Raw genomic sequence first — 6926 nt, 5'->3', positions numbered from 1 at the left:
AGTTCCACATGCAAGTGGCTAAACCAAAAGAAGTAGTCAAAAGGAACAGTCCTTGCAATCCATGTCACTTTACTCATCAAGTAAGTGATCCTCATCGAGATCCAGATTCAATCGTTCTTTTCCATCTTCGTCATTCTCTATAATTTGTCAAATATGAATTTCATAAGATAATATGAATTCAATCATTTACACAATAGTATCTAGTTCAACAATAAGAACTTAGTACATTTCATATATGGCTGAAGGTATATCAAAAAATAATAAGCATCATCATCAAGTTTCTTTTCAAGAACTCGATCCTATATTGTCTCTATCCTAAGGACCATACCATGTTTCCATTTGAAATACCGTGTTCGTCATATCAGTCATAGATTTATGTTGGGTCATTAAATTTGGAATGGTGCACCATACTATGAAAAACATGTCATCAAATTTGGAATGACATAAAGACTAGCACAATATCATTGAAACATATCAGACATTTTTCATATTATTTTGTGGAATAATAAAATAAGAAAACTTCACATGAAAATTTGTTACACCATTAAATTTGGAATGGTTTCACAAACCCCCATATTTAGTTACTTAACTAAGTTATCTGAAACATGTAAACTGTCCCGAATGCTTACTAAGACTATATGAGATTCTAATAATTCAAAATAATACTGGGTTAGGTTAAGACATGACTAAATGGTCTTTAACCCCATCTCCCCCGTAGTTTTGAATGTTAGATCGTTGTTCAATCCCTTTATAAGGGCATCTGCCGTATTATCCTTCGATCTCACATCAATCAAAGTGATAATCCCTTTTTTCTGTTCGATAATTCCGCATGGCCTGTTTCAGCCTGATGTATCTCCTCTTACCATTAAAGAGTGAGTTATTCACTATCGTCTTTGTTGCTTGATTATCACAGAATATAGATATAGAGTTTAACTTGAAACTCCTCAATGGAATATCCATGATTAGATCATTTATCCACTCTACTTCATCTCCTGCAGAAGTTATAGCATAAAGTTTCGATTTCATAGATGACAGAGCAATACCAGTCTGTCTTTTGGATTTTCATGCTACAGTTGCTCCTTCTAGTGTAAATACATAACCACTGGTGGATCTGCTGTCTCCTAAATCTGAACACCAAGATGCATCAGAATATCCTTCCAAAGTTGGAGGATATCATGTATAACATAGAATATAACCAAGAGTACCCTTAAGGTATCTCATCAGCCTCGTTAGGGCATCCCAATGCTCTTTTTCAAGATTACTAGTGAAACGACTCAGTATGCCTACCGTACAGGCTATGTCTGGTCTAGTGCAACTCATTGCATACATGGGACTACCAATCAGTTTAGAATATTCTAACTGATTCACAGTGTCACATGTGTTAGGTTTCAACCGTTTGTTATAGTCATAGGGTGTCTCAATCGGTTTACAATCACTGTATCCCCAACTAGAAAGTAGCATCTCAATGTAATGAGACTGACTAAGGGTGTCCCTTGCTCACTGAAGCTTACTCTCATTCCAAGAATGGTGTCTACCACACCAAGATCTTTCATGTCAAATTCTTTGGACAAGGTTTCTTTAATGTCACTCACTACAGAGAGATCAGAACCTAGAATCAACATGTCGTCTACATACAAGCAGATAATCGCAACCTTGTTTGACTCAGACAAAAAATAAAGGCACTTATCCAAGTAGTTGGTTTGAAAACCAAGGCTCTTTACTGTCTTTTTAAACTTCTCATGCCACAATATAGGTGCTTGTTTAAGACTATAGAGAGATTTTTAATTTGCAAACTCTTTTTTCAGAACCTTCCATGACAAACCCTTCAGGTTGGTTCATGTAGATTACTTCTATTAGGTCTCCATTTAGGAAAGTCGTTTTTACATCAATTTGATGCACAACATAGTACTCAATAGATGCTATGGCAAGAAGAATCCTTAAAGTTGCCAAATGGCAAACCGGGGAATAGATGTCAAAATAATCTATCCCTCTCACCTGGGTATAGCCCTTAGCTACTATCCGTGCTTTATACTTGTCTATAGACCCATCCGAATTAAGTTTCTTCTTCAACACCCACTTACACCCTATTGTCGTGGTCCCTCTAGGCAGATCAACAAGGTGTCAGGTCTCATTCTGCATTAAAGAGCTCATTTCCTCATCAATGGCTTCTTTCCATAGTAGTGAGTCCCTAGATCTCATCGCTTCCTTATAGGTGGATGGATCAGTCTCTAGATGGTAGGTCACAAAATCCTCACCAAAATTCTTGGATACTCTATCTTTAGTAGATACTCTTTTAGATTCTGATTCAGGGAGCATTGTGGGAGTAGTGTCAGAAACAATTGGTTCAGACTCCAAAGGTGATTCTATAACTATTTCAGTCAGATCAGGCAAGGTCAGGCCTTTATCTCTGAGGAATTTATCTTTAAAAAAGATTCTATCACCACATTGGTGGATAGATCCAAAAATTGGTCTGCAGCACTATCTTCTGCACAACCTAGGTATACACAAGTATTTGTTCTAGTTCCCACCTTAGGTCTCCTAGGGTCTTGTATCCTAACATAAGCTATACAACCCCAAATCTTAAGAGTGTCATATCTACATGAATGGTTATGGCATAGTTCATAAGGTGTAGAAGTCAGTTTTGAATGTGGTAGTCTATTTAGAATGTGATTTGCAGTCAACACTGCTTCTCCCCAGTAGCAAGAGGGCATGCCTACTGTCAATAACATGGAGTTTAACATCTCTGTTAATGTCTTGTTCTTTCTTTCAGCTATGATTGAGGTGATTAAGGAGCAGTAGTTTCAAGGATTATGCCCACAGAGGCACAGAATTCCTTGAACTCTGTCAATTTGTAGTATCCTCCCCTATCACTTCTAAATCTTTTAATTTCCAAATTCAACTGATTTTCTATCCTATTCTTGAAAATTTTAAAATTTTAAAATGCTTCATCTTTATATTTTAACAGGTATAAATGACAATCTCTAGAAAAATCATCTATAAAAGTTATCAAATACTTCCGACCTCCTCTAGTTGTGTAGTTTTTAAAGTCACAAATCAGAATGTATAAGTTCAAGAAGTTGAGTGCTCCTAGAAACCGGTTTGAAAGGTTTTCTAGTTATTTTGGTTTGAACACACACTTCACATCTATTAAATCTGATTGAAGTATCTAATGGTAAATTATGAGTTTTAGCTAGTTTGAGCATTTTTCTATAGTTCACATATCCTAACCTACAGTGTAGTATTTTGAGATCAAGTGAAATATGATTAACCTGGTTTATTGTCTCATTAGCTAAACTCAACCTAAACATACCATTCAAATTTTAAGCACATCCAAAATAAAAAGAGTTAACAGATAGTGTTACTCTACTACTACTAAAAGTAATAGACATGCCAGCATCAAGCAAAATTCTAATTGAAATTAAATTCTTTTCAAAATCAGGAAAGATTTTAACATTTTTCAAAGTTAATATTTAACTTGATGAAAGAACCAGGTTCGCTGTCCCTTGTTGAAGCACTTCCACGACGTCTCCATTTACAACAGTGACAGTCTCTGCTACTTGAACAACATCAGTGAGCAGGTTCTTGCTATTGCAAACATGACAAGTCCCTCCAGAGTCTAACCACCAATCTAAAGATGTACTGGCCAACCCCTTACCCTTGCCAACCATGGCAACAAAGTTAGTAGACTCAGTCTTGTCCACCAACATGTGAACTTCCTTCTGTGGTATGTCAGTGTTCCCTTTCTTAGGACCCCTACGCTTAGATGTATAGTGATCCCACTTTCCACAGCTGCGGCACTTGTCATTCCTTTTAAAGTTAGTCTTTTTGGCCTCCAACTGTTGGGGTTCTTTCTTAGGTGGCTTGGACTGCCTAGGATTTTTCTTGGGTTGTGAAACTAAATTGGTAGATGTCTGTTGTTGTTTCACCATCTCCAAGTTATTCCTGGCTCTGTTCTCATCTTCGATTCTAATGAACCGTTTGAGATCATCCAACCCCACTTGTGTTTTCTTCCTATGCATCTCAATTTTAAAGGAATGCCAGGCAGAGGATAACTTAACAATAATTGCACCCACTAAGAATGCATCAACAACAGGGATATTTTTTTGGTTCAGTTTTCTTCTCAAATTCTCAAAGTCTATTACTTGAGGAAGTATTTCCTTGTCTTTTTTAAACTTGAAATCCATAAACTTGTCAACCAAGTGAGTCTTTGATAGGTCCTCCTCCTTTTTGAATTGGGCTTCTAAGTTTTTCCAAATCTCTTTTGCAGTCTCATATTTACTATAGGTCTCTGCCAGCCTATCTGATAGGCAGTTCAATAGGTAGTCTTTTCAAAAGTCTTCATCACTTATCCATTGGGCTTCAGTTAGGTCTGTGCAATCAGAAAAAAATATTTACTACAGTGTAGAAAATATCGAGGTATTTCAATCCAAATTGAGTCCTCCTTTTCCAAGAACTGAACTCAGAGCCACTAAAACTTTCCAATTTGATCATCTCAATTGGAACAGCATGTTTTGCCATTGTTAAGTGATTTGTTTATATGCCCAAGGAAAAATTCAAATAAAAAGTAAATGCTCAAGGATCAGTCACGCCTGAGATGGAGAACCCTGGATTTAGACGATGAAAGAAAGGATGGCGACGATGCAGCGACGTCGACAGTCGTGGTGTGCACCCTAGTGCTGGAAGGCACGGGTTGCTGACTGTTGTTCGGTGACGGCTGGCACTGGTCGCAGCCCGTAGGTAGTGACCGAAAAAAAAAAATCGTTTATGCCAAGCTTCTTCTTCTGTCTTTTCTATTTTATTTATTTTTTTAATAGACAATCAATCAACCCACTTTCTTTGATTTGACAAGACAAAAGAAAAATCAATGCTTTGACCATTTGTAATCAAACCACCAAAAGAAAATAACCTTTAGTAAAAGGTTCTCTGACAAAACCGAATCCAGCAAGCTCCCTTGGTTTTCCCCTTTTTTTTTTTTAAATCAAATCAAACTTTGATCAAAATACATAATCAAGGCAAAGTTTGTCCTTTGTTGCTTTATGGACAATCAATGTTGTCCATCAATCAATGCTTGATTAATTTAATCGAAACCTTTTGGAAAAACTATTTGACACAGAAAAATATTTCTGTAGTTTTTCCAAAACTAGAACCGTGGCCCTCACGCACGAGAGAAGACAAAACCAAAGTCGTGTACCTCTTTTTTCTCTGTTAATCAACAAAACCACCAACGTTGATCACTAAACCAGAACTCTGCAGAACCCACGATCAACAAAGTCGATCTCTCAAAAAACAAATTATGAATCAAAAAATCCAAAGCCGATCTTGATCGTAGAGAAACGAAAAATTCTAATGCTTTAAGATTGTTAGGGTTTAGGGTTTAAGTACAAGGTTGCTTAAAGCATTACACCCTGAGTATCTAGTTTGGAATACCCAGACTGCTGCCTCCAGCTAGTATTTATAGGAAACTAGGTTTTAGGTTAGATGGGCTAATTACTAGATTGCCCCTCATAGCCTGAGTATTAATACAAGTAGGATTATATTAGAACATATGAAGGGATATTACATAAATACCCTTACATCTGGGAGGTTGGGTGGTCATTTCACCCCACTATGTCTGGCATGGCTGTTGTGTCCCCCACAATGAACTTTTCTCCTTCACTAATTGACAATGAGTTTGTTTGATAGTCCTGGATTTTGGCATTTCAAGATGTGCTTAAAAAGCAGAAGTAAGGGGGAGGACCTTTATCTGTTCCATTTCCTGGGCAGGTCCATTTCTCCAAGTTCCTCTGATTGAAGAGGTGGAAATGACCCTAGAAATGAGATGTATGGAGCAGATAAAAATACGTAAGGGGGACGCAACAAGGATTGTCAATTGCACTAGAAATGAGATGTATGGATGTAGAAGTTTGGACTAACTATAAAGATCTCTAGTGGAATGGTTGGACTAGTAACATAGTACCTGTTGGCCTTGGGAGTTATTTTATTTGCTCTATTGATGGATTTATCTAAGTTTATTACAACCTTTGGTTCTGTAAATTTGGTTAAACAGGATAGTCTTTTGGCTTCGGTGATTCACCACCTAGCTTGTAAAGCCAGGGTTTCTAAATTTAAGGACAAGATAAGTATTTATTTACAAGTGGATTTTTTATTGGTTTGCAACAAGTGCTGACAAAAGGGTTCAAAAGAATTGGGGTGTGGGTGGGTGATGAAGACCTAGTTCGATGGTTGACAACATGGGCCTCTTTGTATACGAATCGTGAGGCACTCTATCCCATGCACCCATTGCATTGGTCTAGTGTGGGATATGCCAACATACGCAAGTAGCATGTAGATGCATCCCCCAGATATATATAATGCATTTCTTGTACCAGAAAGATATATTATATTTTGGTTATGGCTTGCCTTCGAATAGCCTGACCCTCCAAGTCCTGGTACAAAGCATGTTTCCATTGATTGATACAGGGTCAGAATGTGGAAATCTAGATAATGTTTCGTTTCATAGAGCCTGGATGCAAGATGGAAACTTTTGAGGGAATTTACAATCACCTAAAATTATATTAACAATAATCAAGTATAAAACTACAATCTATATAGATTGGTCCTGTTCTCAACCTAGTTTGAGAACACACAAGGGCAACAATTTTGTTATAAATTCTCCAATTTTGGTAAAATTACAACAATGAGAGATCATTGGTAAGCCATTAGACTTCAAATGCTATTCCATCCACCAGAAAGGGCAAGGAAGGGGAATTTGAGAAGAGATCTGAAAGGTAACTCAGGCTTATAGCCAAAAATCCCAGTGACAATTCCTAGCTATGTGGCGTGGCAACATTCAACATCCCATATCTTTCCATCACTCTCCTGGTAGCAAGTGCAGCTGCCTTGCTTGCCTGCAGCTTTCCAGTAGCCATTATAGCAGCAAATTCATT

Source organism: Telopea speciosissima, chromosome 7 (genome assembly GCF_018873765.1).
Source record: "Telopea speciosissima isolate NSW1024214 ecotype Mountain lineage chromosome 7, Tspe_v1, whole genome shotgun sequence".
NCBI classification, from domain to species: Eukaryota; Viridiplantae; Streptophyta; class Magnoliopsida; order Proteales; family Proteaceae; genus Telopea; species Telopea speciosissima.
The sequence above is the reverse complement of the archived record's forward strand: the minus strand, read 5'-3'. Positions refer to the sequence as shown.